The sequence below is a fragment of the Heteronotia binoei genome, chromosome 7, assembly GCF_032191835.1.
Source record: "Heteronotia binoei isolate CCM8104 ecotype False Entrance Well chromosome 7, APGP_CSIRO_Hbin_v1, whole genome shotgun sequence".
Taxonomy (NCBI): Eukaryota; Metazoa; Chordata; class Lepidosauria; order Squamata; family Gekkonidae; genus Heteronotia; species Heteronotia binoei.
This window is the reverse complement of record NC_083229.1, coordinates 123,405,628-123,423,986: the sequence shown is the minus strand read 5'-3', so window position 1 is coordinate 123,423,986 and position 18,359 is coordinate 123,405,628.

Genomic DNA, 18,359 nt, shown 5'->3' with positions numbered 1-18,359 from the left:
ATGTTGTGGGGAACTAAAGATTTAGGTCTTATAACAAGGAAAATAGAGATTTTACCTAAAATTGGGGCTGACCATAACCCAATAACGTGGATTACAAAATTGTCTAAGAAGTTGAGAAGATGGAGATTGAATGAAGATTTACTACAGAATAAAGAAATAGTGACATACCTAGAAAATAAAACTAAAGCTTTCTTTCAAATGAATGACAAAGAGGATACAGAATTTCAGATGGCCTGGGATGCCTATAAAGCAGTAATGAGATGAATTTTGATTACTTTGAATAATAAAGATAAGAGAGCAAAACAGTTGTTGGACATTCAAAATGAAATAAAGAAAAAAGAAGGGGAGTTGAGAAGAAGGCCAGGGGAAAAGAAAATTATAAGGGAAATTACAATATTACAAATGCAAATGAGACATTTGTTAAATAAAGAATTGGAATGGAATTTGAAAAGACTGCAGCAGAAATCTTTTGAGGGAGCAAATAAACCTGGAAAGTATTCGGCTTGGCAACTGAAGAAAAAGAGAGAAAATAAAATTATTAATAAAATTGTGGTAAATGGAAGAGAGGTGGTTAGCCAAGAGGGAATAAAAAGAGATTTTTAAGTATTATGCCAAGTTGTTTAAAGGTGTTAAAATAAATAAAGAAAAGATGGATGAATATCTACAAAAGATAAAAATAGAACCCTTAACAGAAAATATGCGAAAAGTTTTGAATGATCCAATTGAAAAAATAGAAATTGAAGCAGTAATTAATGCAATGAAAAATGGAAAGGCACCTGCACCAGATGGATATACAGCTAAATATTTTAAAACCTTTAAAGATGAGTTAATATCAAAATTGCAGAAGTTGATGAACATGATAAGAATTAAAGGGAAAATACCAAACACATGGAAGAAAGCTGTTATTTCGTTGATACCAAAGGAAGATAGAGATGTCACGAATGTAAAAAATTATAGACCAATTTTGCTATTAAACAATGACTATAAAATATATACAAGAATCTTGACAGAACAGCTTAAACAACATTTGATAAATTTTATAAAGGAAGATGAAGCAGGGTTTCTTCTCAAAAGGCAAATAAGAGACAATATCAGAACTGTTGTAAATATTGTAGAATATTATGAAAGACATCCAGAAAAGGAAGTAGCATTATTCTTTGCGGATGCAGAGAAAGCATTTGACAATTTAAACTGGGACTTTATGTTTGCAGTAATGGAGAAAATGGAGCTGGGAGAAAGCTTTATAAGAATAATAAAAGCAATATACACTGAACAACGTGCAAGGATATGTATAAACGCAGATCTTACAGAAGATATGTTAATTAGTAAAGGTACAAGACAAGGTTGTCCACTTTCCCCATTGTTGTTTATAATGACTCTTGAAATATTACTGATGCAGATCCAAGAAGATGAAGAAATAGAAGGATTAAAAATAAAAGGATTTACTTACAAAAACAGAGAATTTGCAGATGATATAAAGTTTATAAATGAAAACCTCATACAAGTCACACCTTTGTTGATAGCCAAAATACAAGAATATGGGGAGTTGGCGGGGCTTTGTATTAATAAAGAAAAATCAAAACTTCTATGTAAAAATATGCAAATAAATAAGCAACAAGAATTGCAGAGACTAACAGGCTGTGAAGTTACCTCCCAGGTAAAGTATTTGGGTGTGGAGATAACAATGAAGAATATTGATCTGTTTAAAAATAATTATGAGAAGCTATGGCGTAAAATGGATGAAGATATGTTAAAATGGAATAAACTTAATTTGTCATTGCTGGGTAGAATAGCTGCAATTAAAATGAATATTCTACCAAGAATAATGTATTTGTTTCAAACCATTCCCATTGTGAAAAATAGTAAACAATTTGATAAATGGTGAAGAAAAAATTCAGAATTTGTGTGGGCCGGGAAGAAACCAAGGATCAAAATGAAAATTTTGACAGATGCAAAAGAGAGAGGTGGATTTTAACTACCGAATTTAAAATTATATCAGGAAGCAGTTTGTTTAGTGTGGATAAAAGAATGGATAACGCTGTTAAACAAAAAACTCTTAATGCTGGAAGGTCACGGAAATAAATTTGGCTGGCACGCATATTTATATTATGGAAAGAAGATGGACAGTTTTTTCTCTCACCATTATATAAGAAATAATTTGCTAAATACATGGATGAAATACAAGAAATACGGAGATGAGAGAAGACCGTTATGGATAGTACCAGCAGAAGTAATAAAAATAACGGCTGAGATAGGTGAAGAAAAGTGGTTGTCATATAATCAATTATTAAAAATACAAAGTGGCAAAATAGAATTGAAAACTGCTGAAGAGTTGAATAATAAATATGATTGGTTCCAAATGCAACAAATGAAGAGTTTGGTGGATAATGATATTAAAACTGAAGGAATAAGAAAAGAACAAATATAAATGGAAAAAGTTCTGCTTGGAATTAATGAAAAATTAATTTCAAAAATATATAAATTACTTTTAAAATGGTCTATGGAGGATGAAGTAGTGAAATCTCAAATGATTAAATGGGCAATTAATGTAAATAAAGAAATACAGATGGAAACTTCGGAATACTTGTGGAAGAACTCTATGAAGCTTTCGACGTGTCTTAGTATTAAAGAGAACTGTTTTAAAATGATGTATAGATGGAATATGACTCCTAAAAAAATTGGCAAAGATGAACAATAAGATGCCAGACAGATGTTGGAAATGTAAAAAAACATGAAGGTTCTTTCTACCATATGTGGTGGCCTTGTGAAAGAGCAAAAAAGTATTGGCAGATGATTCAGCAAGAAATTTCTAAGATCTTCGGATATGAATTTAAGAAAGTTGCAGAGACTTTTCTGTTGGGATTACAAGTGGAAAAATTTCCAAAAGAAGATAGAACTGTAATTTGGTACTTGCTTTCAGATGCTAGGACATTATATGCGCAGTTGTGGAAGCAAGAAAAAATACCAGAGAAATAGGATTGGATTATAAATGTTATGACATGGAGTGAAATGGACAAATTATCAAGAATATTAAGAGAGTATGATTTAGAAGTTTTTAAGACAGAGTGGAAAAAGTTTAGAAGATATGTAGAAAAAGAGTGGAAAATAAAAGGACATTGGAAAATTTTTGATAATGATTAAGTTTTAGAAAGAAGAAGAATATAAATTTTTGTTTTAATAGTTGAGGGTACCTTTAAATATTAGCATGTTAAGTATATAACACTGGTGGGGGTCAAGTAACGGGGGGAGGGGTGGGTAGAAAGTAATATATGGGATAGATAAAAGAAGTTATTAAAGATGTAAGAAATAGATTTATTACCATATGTTACCAATAAAAAATGTATTAACCATAAAAAAAAAAAGCTGTGTTATGTTTGAGATAGAATGGATGTGGAGTTCAGATGGATGTGGAATTCAAATGCCCCTGCATTTGAAACTCCTTTGCTCCAGCATTCCGCTGTACTTTACAGGGAAGGAGAAAGAACTAGACACATACCCTGCAATTTTCAGTGGCAGCCATGTGTGCTTTACAATCTCTAGTTCTGGCCTAAGCTCCACTGAATTAGCTGCAGCTAATTTTCTCTCTTTCTTTTTGTGCTCGGTTGTTCTCACTGATACTCGTTTCTTGATTAATGTACTCAACATCCCTTTACAGACTGTTTTTGCTCTAGGTTTTGCTCTGTGAGGTTTTCATAGCCTATTTTTAGCAATAACAGATAATATTTCACATTCGGTAGCATCTGCATATTCCACTTTGTGTGACTCTGTATACACATAAAATAAAACAAGAACAACTGCCTAACCCCCAAGCACTTAATGTTTTATCTATAAATGAGAACTAGGTTGCAACGTGGCATTTTTATATGATACAAGTACAGGGCCAACTAAAGCTGTTTTTACTTCCCTAGGCAAAGTTTTAGTGCCCTGCTATGGTATCTTCATCTATGAAGTAGGAGGTGGAAGCCGTAAATGTATTCCCTCTGTGACATTTTTCTCAATTGCAGTCCACATTCTCAGCTTCTAAAATGATTGGAATGAGGAGAAGCAGCTAGGGGTTTGCAAAATTCCTGAACTGAAAACATACATAGAAACCATTGCTTGGTAATAGGGCTGCCAAGCCCAATTCAAGAAACATCCGGGGACTTTGGGGGTAGAGCCAGGAGACATTGAGGGTGGAGCCGAAGTAAAGCTGTGGCAAGCACAACTGAACTTCAAAGAGAGTTCTGACCATCACATTTAAAGAGAACACACACCTTTTAAATGTCTTCCATACATTATAAATAATGAAGGACAGGGGCACCTTCTTTCCGGGTTCATAGAATTGGACTCCCTGGTCCAATCTTTTTGAAACTTGGAGAGCATTTTGAGGAGAGTCAATAGAGTCAATAGATGATGAAAATCTGGTGCCTCTACCTCAAAAAACAGCCCCTCCAGAGTCCCAGATTCCCCCAGATCAATTCTCCATTATACCCTATGAGAATCAATCTCCATAGGGAATAATGAAGTGCCCAGCAGACATTTCCCTCCCCGTTTCTGACAACTCTGAAGCGGGGGATTGGCATCTCTACTCACGAGTTGCTGAACTTCCAACTTCTTTGAAGTCACACAGAGCAACTAAAGGTTCAAGTTTACCATTCCTATGCCAACGACCTCTGGAAAGATTGCACAACCAATGGAGGGTCTGGGCTGTTTTCACTGGAAGCAGCCATGTTGTTTTCCTGCTCCCCCCACCCCCATTCGGCCTTAAAGACACAGACACACCATCCCAAGAGGAAGCCTTTCCCAGCAGAGTCTGAAGCCTCTGGAGGTGGAAAGGCACATGGTGGCTGTGGGGGCGGGGCTTCCCCTCAGCGACCAGCTGACTGGGAGTGGGAAGGAGCCTGGGAAAGTGGGAGAACCCCTGCTGGGACCTGGGGATTGGCAAGCCTACTTGGTAAATCAGTAGAATTAAAGAAAAACATGAGCATATGCTATAGCTGGGTAGTAACACACAAAGCTGAAAAACAACACAAATTGTTCTGACATGTATCTTTTTTGTAATACCCAAGATGCTCAGATTTGTGTTACTGTTCTGGAAAATTATGGGAATGGCCAAGGCTTTTTTTTTTTTGTAGCAGGAACTCCTTTGCATATTAGGCCACACACCCCTGATGTAACCAATCCTCTTGGAGCTTACAGTAGGCCCTGTTCTAAGAGCCGTGTAAACTTTTGAAGAGCCCTGTAGCGTAGACTGGTAATTTGCAGTACTGCAGTCCAAGCTCTGCTCACAACCTGATGGAAGCTGGGTTCAAGTAGCCAGCTCAAGGTTGACTCAGCCTTCCATCCATTCAAGGTTGGTAAAATGAGTACCCAACTTGCTGGGGATAAAGTGTGACTGGGGAAGGCAATGGCAAACCACCCCATAAAAATGTCTGCCATGAAAACGTCATGATGCAACGTCACCCCAGAGTCAGAAATGACAGAGAGCCAGTTTGGTGTAGTGGTTAAGTGTGTGGACTCTTATCTGGGAGAACCAGGTTTGATTTCCCACTCCTCCACTTGCACCTGCTGGCATGGCCTTGGGTCAGCCATAGCTCTGGCAGAGGTTGTCCTTGAAAGGGCAGCTGCTGTGAGAGTCCTCTCAGCCCCACCCACCTCACAGGGTGTCTGTTGGGGGGAGGGAGATAAAGGAGATTGTGAGCCACTCTGAGACTCTTGAGTGGAGGGTGGAATATAAATCCAATGTCTTCTTCTTACACAGGGGACTACCTTCTCAATTGCAGCTCGCAATCTTAGTTTCTACAATGATTGGAGTGAGGAGAAGCAGCTAGGGGAAGCAGCTACACAAAGAGTGATTAAAATGTGGAATTCACTGCCAAAGGATATAGTTATTGCCATGGGAGTAAACAACTTAAAAAGGGGATTAGATAGATTAATGAAGGAGAAGTCTATCAATGGCTCCTAGCTATCACCATTCAGAGGCAGCATTCAGCGGCACTGATCTTTTGAATCCCAGAATCAGGAGGCAACATCAGAAGAACATCTATCTGCTGATGGATGGCCACAGTGCCCCAGACCATCTAACCAGGGCGCTGGAAGCAGTGGCTGGTTGGCTGCAACTGAGCTGGCTGAAGCTTAATCCACCTAAGACAGAAGTCCTGTACATAAGTCATGGGGGGCTAAGATCAGGCATCCGGCTCCCCTCTCTGAATGGCGCATCTCTTGTGCCAGCTCAGAATGTGAGGAGCTTGGATGTGATACTGGATGCCACCATTTCTATGGAGGCCTCACAGCTGTTGCACGATCTGCCTTTTACCAGCTTCGGCAAGTCAAACAACTAACGACCTACCTGGTCCCCCGGGACTTAGTTACAGTGATCCATGCAACAGTCACTTCCAGGCTAGACTACTGTAACTCACTCTATGCAGGCTTGCCCTTGAGGCTGATCCGGAAGCTCCAGCTGGTGCAGAATTTGGCAGCACAATCGCTGTCTGTCTGAATCGCCTGTGCGGGCGAGCAGTTGGCCGAAGCTGCGCAGTTTGCACTAGCTACCAATCGAATACTGGTTCCACTTCAAGGTTCCAGTACTGACATTTAAAGCCTTGTGCAGCCTGGGACCAGCATACCTGCGGAACCGTCTCTCCCCATATGAGTCCCGGAGGTCGCTACGATCGGCCAATCAACATCTTCTGACCGTCTCTGGCCCAAGGGACGTCCGCTTGCCTCAACCAAGGCCAGGGCTTTTTCGGCCCTGGCCCCGACCTGGTGGAATCAGCTCCCTGTGGATGCTCAGGCCCTCTTGGATTTGTTACCATTCCAGAGGGCCTGTAAGATGGAGCTGTTCTGCTGGGCCTATGGCTGAGGCAGACGGACATCCTTATCATCTAAACCAGCCCCCCCCCCCCCCCGCACTGATTGCTTAAAACTGATATAGCTGAGATTTTTGAACATCTAGGTCAGGACAAGTATGCCTAATTGACCTGTCCACACTATCCATGCTGCCTTAATTAATGCGAGCTGTGGCTTAATTGTTCTAATTTCGAACTGTTTTAATTGTTTTAAACTGTTTTGATGGTTTTATTATGTTGGAAGCCGCCCTGAGCCCACTATAGGAAAGGGCGGCCTATCTCTATCTCTCTCTCTCTCTTTCGGCTTGACTTCGTGAACGAAGATTTAAGAAGGGTGCAGTAGTCCACGTCTGCTGCAGGCTCGCTGGTGGCTGACAAGACCAATGCGGGACAGGCAGGTCCGGCCACAGTGGCTGCAGGAAAAGTCTGATTTGGGGTTGGTGCTGTAGCAGTGCGATTCTTCCTCAATCTCCTTTTGTCCTCAAGACCAGCTATGCGTGCGTTCTCAAAGGAAGAGATAGCCTGGTGGATGGTGTGCCTCCATGCTTTGCGATCTGAGGCTAGGTCAGACCACTGGTGATGGTTGATGCGACAGGTGCCAAGGGATTTCTTCAAGGAGTCCTTGTACCTCTTCTTTGGTGCCAGGACTTTTGATGGTTTTATTATGTTGGAAGCCGCCCTGAGCCCACTATAGGAAAGGGCGGCCTATAAATCTACGGAAATAATAAATAAACAAATAAATAAGAAGGCCTTCTAGAGAAACTGGCTGGCCAGCATGTAAAACAGGTTGCTGGACTAGATGGATTATTGGTTTGATCCAGCAGGGATCTTCCTATGTTCCTTTTATGTTCTTATGAGTTGCGCTAGGCCTTCATTAGCATATTGCCCATTTTTAAGGCACCGCATTCCATAATATTCAGAATCATCCACAACCCTTGCATTGCCCTTTGAACACTCATCTCTTCCAAATGGTCCATGGAAACAATATATATATCAGAAAGAGAAGTAAAAGCCGATCTAACAATCGCCACAAATTTATGATTTAAGATGTAAGGCGAAGATTTCTGGCACAGCCATTCCTCAATATAAATCTTCACCACCAGAGGTGAGGCGAGTTGTAAGTTATGCTTCTGATGTTTTTGAGCTTCTAAAATTTATCCTGTTCAAACAACAGGCTGCAGCCGGCTCTGAGGACACATTAAATAATCAGGCCAACTGCGGACAAGAGTGCTCCATTTTAAACTGTCATGTTAAAGTGACCCTCTCCTTGTCCACCTTTTACGTAGTGGTTGTTTTGCCTTTTCAAGCTTTCTGCTTGCACGGTGTGTCTGAACATCAATAAGGTACATTAGGGCTCAAAAAAAACCACTCCATTGCCTGACGGGTGGCACCGAAGCTACTAATTCATCCCAAACGAAAGTAGGTAACAACAGAGCAGATCAGGGGACATGTGATGTCTGAGAGAGACGGGTTCACTGCAAATCACAGCTTGTAAGCTGGAAGCCTGAAGGATGTCTGATCCAGGGCCGGATCTAGGGGGGGGGGGGGCAGAGGGGGGGTGCTTGCCCCGGGCACCAACTGAGGGGGGGGGTGCCAAATTGGTATGGAGTCCATTGTTTTCTATGGGACCATAAGATAGAATGGTCCATAACAGGTGTCATTTTTTAATTCCGCCCCCCCCCCCTCAAAAACCATGTAGATTCAGTCCCGGTCTGATCCTGCCCACTTCTTTCCCTATTCACTGGAATGTTGTTGTTGTTGTTTTCCTTTGGGGATGTCTGTCGACTTTTGTGGGCCCTTAGGCTTTGCATTTATCATTGAGCCCCTCCAGTGACCATCATTTGGCTAGAAAGGGAGGGAGGGAAGAAAGAAAAAGAAAGAAAGAAAGAAAGAAAGAAAGAAAGAAAGAAAGAAAGGAAGGAAGGAAGGAAGGAAGGAAGGAAGGAAGGAAGGAAGGAAGAAAGAAAGAAAGAAAGAAAGAAAGAAAGAAAGAAAGAAAGAAAGAAAGAAAGAAAGAAAGAAAGAAAGAAAGAAAGAAAGAAAGAAAGAAAGAAGCCTCAGATTCAGCAGGAGATCACAGGAGAACAGCTCCTGAACCTTTCTGAGGGTTCCCCCTCTTCCTCTCCACTTACCTTGTCCACTGAATAGTAGGTGCAGCTGCAAAACAGTCCCTGGATTAGGAGAGTGGGCAACCAGCCAGCCACCAGGGGCTTTGCCACACACCCAGCAGCCCTCATTAACCCCTGGAGAAGCCTGCACCACCTTTCTCCACTGCTTATGTGACTTGCTGGCCTTTTGACTGGAGGGGCAGCCTTGGAAACCCCCAGGCGAATGAGGCCTGCTTGGGCTGGCTGGGTCTCTAGCCAGCCCAAGCAGGCCTCGCTCCCTTAGGGCTCTCCTTTCTTGCATAGGGTTGCTTTTGGCTGGGGAGCAGCGGCATATGCTGAGTTATGCTACTGAGCTCTGCTGCCTATTTTTCTACAAAACAACCCCTGGATGGAGAGAGAGAGAGAGAGAGATCTCCTTGCTGCAGTGAGCTCATTTATCTAGTTGTTATAGTAATGGGCTCATTTCGCCTGGAAATGTAGCTGTGTCCTTGGAGGTGTGGAACCTTGGAAGATGCCTCTCACCTTGGAGTACCAGCCTCTATGGGAACCAATGGACCATGGGTGTGAGGATAATGATAGCCCATGCTTTTTGATGCCTATAATTGTAACCATTTCACCTGCTGAGTCATTCCTGGCAATGGCTTTGTAGCTGAAGGTTAACTCTTGTATCTGACTTTAATAAATCCTAACCATATTCATATGAGCATGGATTTCTTGGGTCAATAACTGGCAGAACCCTAAAGTGAGGAGGAAACTAATTCCTGTTCCAGAATACCAACTATGGGGAAGCACCATTGATCAACATTGCAATACTCTAAGGCAGGGTTTGTTTGTTTGTAGCAAGAATTTCTTTGCATATTAGGCCACATACCTCTTAAGTAGCCAATCCTCCAAGAGCTTATAGGACTCTTATTACAAGGCCTACTGTAAGCTCTTGGAAGATTGGCTACATCGGGGTGTGTAGCCTAGTATGCAAAGGAGTTCCTGCTACAAAAAAAAGCCCTGCTCTAGGGAGCCCCTAAAATATAGTTTTCCCATAGAATTTGAGGAATTCCTAGACCATTGCGACATCACTTGGCACTCCCCCTCCCTTCTAAGGTGATGACTTAAGAATGTCCCCAAATGTCTATAATAAAGACCATAGAAACACAAGGAATTCCTACATCTGCACTACAGAGACCATCTGAGGGCCATTTTGATGGGGTTTAGTGAACAAGATGAAGTTGTGAGCGACTTCTTCGGTATAATGATAATGCAAGATTCAACAACACGTGCAGGGCTTTTGGGGGTAGAAAAAGCCCAGCAGGAACTCATCTGCATATTAGGCCACACCCCTACAGCGCACATGAGAATCTGTCCATAACTTCTCACTCCTAAAATAATAATTTCCTAATAAAGTCTCACCTCCTGTCAGTCAGGACCCTTGCACTCTGTGCCAGAATCCATCTTTTATTCCTTCCTGTACCTTTTATTTTCGAAATGAATTCCCTTCCTTTCTCCCCCCCCACCCCCCTCCCGCTCTAGTTTTTCAGCTTATTTTGATCTCTAACCAGACCCATTTAACCTTTAACTGATGTGAAGACATGCTGTTTCTTTATTAACTAGGTAGTAGGGTACCAGAGGCCTTTTGCTTGGCATAGCAGGACTGACCTTTCTTGAGTGGTCCCTTGTATCTCACCCGTTGCAGCTACTGTATTCCTGGGAACCTGAAGCAATTTGGCATGTTAAATGGAAGAAATAAGAATCCAGACAGCCTACTTTCTTGGCGACATGCTGGTGTGTGTGTTTCTCCCCCCCCCCTTCTTTGCCACTACCTTCTTTTACTGATTTTTTTTCAAAAAATGCTGGATTTAAATAAGCACACAGAGCTTAAGAACCAAACTAAAGGTTAGCGTGCAAAAATGCATCGGAAATACAGTATATAAACTAGAACTTCCAGCCAATTTGGCAAACGTCTGCTATACAGCCCTCTCCTTGTGCTTTGATTTCGAAAAAGAGCAACAACGAAGGGTATTATTTGAAGCACGTATTACTTAAAACTTGTTGAAACATGTTTTACTTCTGCAAAATGGGAAATGGAAGGTGGGAAGCACTTAACTTGGCTTCTTGGCTTCAGCATTTAGTTGACTTTTCAGGGGTAAAACTGGCATAATGCAAGTATTTCACTGAAATAATTTGTGTACATGTGTATGACTCAGAAAAAGCTTCCTTTTTAACATGCATAACAGTACAGTGCTGGACCCAACACTTCCTAATATATATTTTAAAAATCCACTATATAAATCATTATCTAATCATCAATATAATCATTATCTAATCATCAAGCCCTATGGCGCAGAGTGGTAAAAGTTGCGGTACTGCAGTCTGAACTCTCTGCTCACATAAGAGAAGCCATGTTGGATCAGGCCAGTGGCCCCTCCAGTCCAACACTCTGTGTCACATAAGAACATAAGAGAAGCCATTTTGGATCAGGCCAATGGCCCATCCAGTCCAACACTCTGTGTCACATAAGAACATAAGAGAAGCCGTGTTGGATCAGGCCAATGGCCCATCCAGTCCAGCACTCTGTGTCACACAGTGGCCAAAATTTTTATATATATATATATATATATATATATATATATATATATACACACACTGTGGCTAATAGTCACTGATGGACCTCTGCTCCATATTTTTATTTAACCCCCTCTTGAAGCTGGCTATGCTTGTAGCCGCCACCACCTCCTGTGGCAGTGAATTCCACATGTTAATCACCCTTTGGGTGAAGAAGTACCTCCTTTTATCGGTTTTAACCCGACTGCTCAGCAATGTCATCGAATGCCCACGAGTTCTTGTATTGTGAGAAAGGGAGAAAAGTCCTTCTCTCTCTCTACTTTCTCCATCCCATGCATTATCTTGTAAACCTCTATCATGTCACCTCGCAGTCGACGTTTCTCCAAGCTAAAGAGCCCCAAGTGTTTTAACCTTTCTTCATAGGGAAAGTGTTCCAACCCTTTAATCATTCTAGTTGCCCTTTTCTGCACTTTTTTCCAATGCTATAATATCCTTTTTGAGATGCGGTGACCAGAATTGTACACAGTATTCCAAATAAGACCGTACCATCGATTTATACAGGGGCATTATGATACTGGCTGATTTGTTTTCAATTCCCTTCCTAATAATTCCCAGCATGGCATTGACCTTTTTTATTGCAATCGCACACTGTCTTGATATTTTCAGTGAGTTATCTACCACGACCCCAAGATCTCTCTCTTGGTCAATCTTTGCCAGTTCACACCCCATCAACTTGTATTTGTAGCTGAGATTCTTGGCCCCAATGTGCATTACTTTGCACTTGGCCACATTGAACCTCATCTGCCACGTTGACGCCCACTCACCCAGCCTCAACAGATCCCTTTGGAGTGCCTCACAATCCTCTCTGGTTCTCACCATCCTGAACAATTTAGTGTCATCCGCAAACTTGGCCACTTCACTGCTTACTCCCAACTTCAAATCATTTATGAACAAGTTAAGGAGCATAGGACCCAGTACTGAGCCCTGCGGCACCCCACTGCTTACTGTCCTCCATTGCGAAGACTGCCCATTTATACTCACTCTCTGCTTTTTATTAATTAGCCAGTTTTTGATCCGCAAAAGGACCTGTTCTTTTACTCCATGACTCTCGAGCTTACTAAGGAGCCTTTGATGAGGAACTTTATCAAAAGCTTTCTGGAAGTCAAGGTAAACAACATCTATTGGGTCTCCTTTGTCCACATGTTTGTTCACCCCCTCAAAGAAATGTAACAACCTGAGTTCGATCCCAGTGGAAGCTGGGTTCAGGTAGCCCGCTCAAGGTTGACTCAGCCTTCTATCCTTCTGTGGTTGGTAATACGAGTCCCCAGTTTGCTGGGGGGCGGGGAGTGTAGATGACTGGGGAAGGCAATGGCAAACCACCCCGTAAAAAGTCTGCTGTGAAAACATTTATTTATTATTTATTTGATTTATATCCCGCACTTCCCGCCAAAGTAGGCTCAGGGTGGCTAACATTGTGATGTGACATCACCCCAGAGTCAGAAAGAACTGGTGTTTGCACAGGGGACTACCTTTACCTTTTTAATCATTGCCTATGTCTGCCTTGAAAACGTGAAAGCAACATCACCCCAGAGTCGAAAATGACTGGTGCTTGCACAGGGGACTACCCTTACCTTTAAAGCATTGGAAGCATTTTCAGGAAAGCTAAAAATAGTTTAGAAGGGGGGAAGAATAAGTGAAATTTGAACGAGTTCATGAAGCTGCCTTAAACTGAAGGTCTTCCAAGGTAAGTATTGTCCACTCCGACTGGCAGCGGCTCTCCAGGGTCCAAAGTTAAGGCTGAGGTCTTTCACATCATTACCTGATCCTATAACTAGAAGTGTTGGGGATTGGACTTGGGACCTTTTGTAGGCCAAGCCGATGGTCTCCTGTGAAGCTGCAGCCCTTTATCTGAATTTCTAAGGGGTTCCTCTACATCCTTAGGCTTATTGTAACCAGACATCAATAAAAAGTGAGAGCTTATTTATATTCAGGGCTCCTTTTCGGAAGAAAAAGCCCAGCAGGAACTCATTTGCACATTAGGCCACACCCTAAAATCGAGAGCCAGTTTGGTGTAGTGGTTAAGCGTGCGGACTCTTATCTGGGAGAACTGGGTTTGATTCCTCATTCCTCCACTTGCACCTGCTGGAATGGCCTTGGGTTGCCATAGGTCTCGCAAGAGTTGTCCTAGAAAGGGCAGCTTCTGGGAGAGCTCTCTCAGCCCCACCTACCTCACAGGGTGTTTGTTGTGGGAGGGAAGTAAAGAAGATTGTGAGCCACTCTGAGATGCAGAGTGGAGGGTGGGATACAAATCCAATATCATCATCATAATCACCCCTGACACCAAGTCAGCCGGAACTGTGTTCTGGTGCATTCCGGTTAAAAAAAAGCCCCGCTTATATTCAAGGTTTTTTACCCGCTGTATGCAATGGACTGAAACTTTTTCTATTCGATAATGCTGTGATGACAGAAGTTATACAAGACGAGAAAAATGATTTTTTTTTAAAAAAATAACAAATTGCCTTCCCTCGTATAGAGGCACTGACCCTTTTGACCCTGTCTTCGTAGGAGAAGTTTGATTAGAATAATACCACCGAACCAAGCTCGGTAAAAACATGTTTACTAACATATAGACAGGGGAGTTCAGAAATCCTTTCAGAAACTTAAATCCTTCAGGCAATTTCCTAAAGACTGCCTTTGAAGCAGGAGGAAGTCCATTTTGTAAAGCCGAGGATGGTAGCATTCGATTTAGAACAAAACTTGAAGGTGGGGGGGAAGCTAAATATCAAAAGGGGCTTGACCTACATTAAACATGTTAAACCAGCCTGTTATAATATGTTAGAGGCTGTAAAAAACTTAATTATGAGAATAAAATCTTGTGTCAATACAATACAGAGACTCGTTCTGGAATGGAAGACTGGTATGTAGTTTAATTTTCCAAAGAGATTATTTGACTCGTGAAGTAGTAAAATGAAGGGCAAAAACTGAACTAGAAATGCTTGGTCTGTTATTTTTTCACTACACACACACACACACACACACACACACACTCACACACATATATATACACGGGAAGAGACCCGTAGTGGTAAAGCTGCAGTACTGAAGTCCTAAGTTCTGCTCATGACCTGAGTTTGATTCCGGCGGAATATGGGTTCAGTTAGCCGACTCAAGGTTGACTCATCCTTCCATCCTTCCGAGATTGGTCAAATGAGTACCTAGCTTGCTGGGTGGAAAGTGTAGGTGACTGGGGAAGGCAATGGCAAACTCATAAAAAAGTCTGCCATGAAAAAATTGTGAAAGCAACGCCACCCCAGAGTCAGAAACGAATGGTGCTTGCACAGAGGACTACATATATATTTTTCGACTCTGGGGTGATGTTGCTTTCACAACGTTTTCACGGCAGACTTTTTACGGGGTGGTTTGCCATGGCCTTCCCCAGACATCTACACTTCCCCCTCCAGCAAGCTAGGTACTCATTTACTGACCTTGGAAGGATGGAAGGCTGAGTCAACCTTGAGTCGGCTAACTGAACCCAGCTTCCGCTTTTATATATTTATAAAACTAGATAATGCTGTTAAAGTGATGCACACATTATGTCAACAAATTTGGAAAATACAACAGTGGCCACAGGATTGGAAAAGGTCCGTTTATATTCCAATCCCAAAGAAGGGTAATGCCAAGGAATGTTCAAACTATCGCACCATTGCACTCATTTCACATGCCAGCAAGGTTATGTTTAAGATCCTACAAGCTAGGCTTCAGCAGTACGTAGATCGGGAACTACCAGAAGTTCAAGCTGGGTTTCGGAGAGGCACAGGAACTAGAGATCAAATTGCCAACATTCGCTGGATTATGGAGAAAGCACGGGAGTATTTATTTATTTTTTTTATTTATTTATTTGGGATTTATATCCTGCCCTTCCCACGGATGGCTCAGGGCGGTATCAGAAAAACGTCTATTTCTGTTTCATTAACTATGCTAAAGCCTTTGAATGTGTGGATCACAACAAACTGTGGCAAGTTCTTAAAGAGATGGGAGTACCAGACCACCTCACAAGTCTTCTGAGAAACCTGTATAAGGATCAAGAAGCAACGGTCAGAATGGGATATGGAACAACTGATTGATTTAGAATAGAAAAAGGAGTTCTACAAGGATGTATGTTGTCACCCTGCTTATTTAATTTATATACAGTATACATCATGCAGAATCTTGGCCTGGATGAAGCACAAACTGGAATTAAGATTGTGCAGGGAAAACATCAACTACCTCAGATATGCAGATGATACCACTCTAATGGCAGAAAGTGAGGAGGACCTTAAGAACTTCTTGTTGAGGGTGAAAGAGGAGAGTACAAAAGTAGGCTTGAAACTCAACATAAAAAAAAACTAAGATCATGGCATCTGGCCCCATCACACTGTGGCAAATAGAAGGGGAAGACATGGAAGTAGTGACAGACTTCACATTTCTGGGATCCAAGATCACTACAGATGGTGACTGTAGCCATGAAATTAAACCATGTTTGCTCCTTGGGAGGACAGCTATGGTGAGCCTGGGCAGTTTAATAAAAAGTAGAGACACCACCCTGTCAACAAAAGTCCGTATAGTCAAAACGATGGTATTCCCAGTAGTAATGTATGGCTGTGAGAGCTGGACCATAAGGAAGGCGGAGCGCAGAAGAATAGATGCTTTTGAGCTGTGGTGCTGGAGAAGAATCTTGCGAGTCCCTTAGACTGGAAGAAGATCCAATCAGTCAGTCCTAAGGGAAATCAACCCAGACTGTTCCCTGAAAGGTCAGATGCTGAAGCTCAAAGACTTTGACCACCAAATGAGAAGGAAGCGCTCACTGGAGAAGACCCTGAGGCTGCGAAAGACAGAAGGCAAAAGAAGAAGGGGACGGCAAAAGATGAGATGGCTGGACAGAGTTACTGATGTAACAAACACAAATTTGAGCAGACTTCGGAGGATGGTGGAAGACAGAGGGCCTGGCGTGACTTTGTCCATGGGGTGAGCCAGGGCTTTCTCTGCTTAGCTTCCAAGATCTCATGAGATTGGTTAGCCTGGGCTATCAAGGCCTGGGCAACTTTTGAACACTGGCCATATATTGAACCTAGTGAAGACCTGGCTCTGTCCACTTTCCTGCTCCCATGGCTTTTTTTTTTCAGTATGAGGAGGAACTCCTTTGCATATTAGGCCAAACACCCCTGGTGTAGCCAATCATCCTGGAGTTTACAATAGATCCTGTAATAAGAGCCCTGTAAGCTCTTGGAGGATTGGCTACATCAGGGGTGTGTGGCCTAATACGCAAAGGAGTTCTTGCTACAAAAAAAGCCCTTTAGCCAATCCTCCATGAGCTTACAGGGCTCTTAGTAAAGGGTCTATTGTAAGCTCCAGGAGGATTGGCTACGTCAGGGGTGTGTGGCCTAATATGCAAAGGAGTTCCTGCTACAAAAAAAAGCCCTTTAGCCAATCCTCCATGAGCTTACAGGGCTCTTAGTAAAGGGTCTATTGTAAGCTCCAGGAGGATTGGCTACATCAGGGGTGTGTGGCCTAATATGCAAAGGAGTTCCTGCTACAAAAAAAGCACTTTAGCCAATCCTCCATGAGCTTACAGGGCTCTTAGTAAAGGGTCTATTGTAAGCTCCAGGAGGATTGGTTATGTCAAGGGCGTGTGGCCTAATATGCAAAGGAGTTCCTGCTATAAAAAACAAAAACAAAAAACCCTGCCTACTCTCACAAGCACCAAAATCAGAAGGAATGTTTAACCTTTGGCCCATCTGTGTTTTAAAGCTTGCCAACCAGAATTTAGCTGGAAACGTTTAAAGTATCATTACAATTCCAAGCGCCATAAAAATTCTTTAAAAGATTGCTGGATTTTGAATTCTCTCAAAATTTCTTTTCTTTTTTTCTTCTGTGATGCAACCAGAGACCGGCATATTGATAAGCTTCATCCTGAGGGGAGTGCTCTCTGCCTCTAGGGAAGGTTAGCCACAAGCTGTCATTAGACACGAGACAGCAAAATGCCTTGGATTTTTTTTTGTTTTCTAATATCTCACCAGTTTCACACCCATAACACTGAAGCCAATCTATTTTTTTAACCTCGAAAGACCTTTGGTGGCAACATACCTCCTGACACCGATTTGCATTTGCTCTAAAATATTCATGCGAAGGGAATTTAATGACTAACACATTTGTCCTCTGAATAATTGATAGACTTCTCACCTATGATTCAACATCTGGCACATTTACAAGGGAAAAGAAACAGGATAATTTCCCACAGAATGGAGTTTCAGTCTATTCGCTGTAACAAATGTTCATGATCTAAAATAGGCTGCCGTATTTGCCCTGCATATCCCCTTATATTTGCTCTGTATATCCATACATCAGTTGCAACTTGACAGCGCTTAAATATGTATGTGCTGAATCCTTGCAAGAGAACAAGTTTAGACATCACAAAATATTTGTTCCACGGCCCCCCCAGTTTCTCACCTTGTTCACAGGCCTGATCAGCTGCCCTTTCAGTAGTTTTGTTTTAAGCAGATTAGTGTTTTAACAGTCTACACCTTTACATCACTGTTCCTAATGAGAAGACTCAATAGGAAAAAAAAAAACGAATAAGGATTAAAGTTTTTGAGCTATCCAGAGGAATAGCGGTGTACCAGCAATCTGGGCAGGAAGTTTGGTTGTATTTGTGAGGACTGGGAATTACGAAACAATGGCAACTGTTTATTTCCTCAAGAGAGGAGAGTCAAAGATAACAGGAACTAGGTTCCAGTGGGAAAACCAGCCCATTTGGCCTACTTGCCAAAGGAGAAGATGAATGGGCAGGGCTTCCCCCCCCCCCTCTGCCCCATGCCTTCCTTAGTGCACC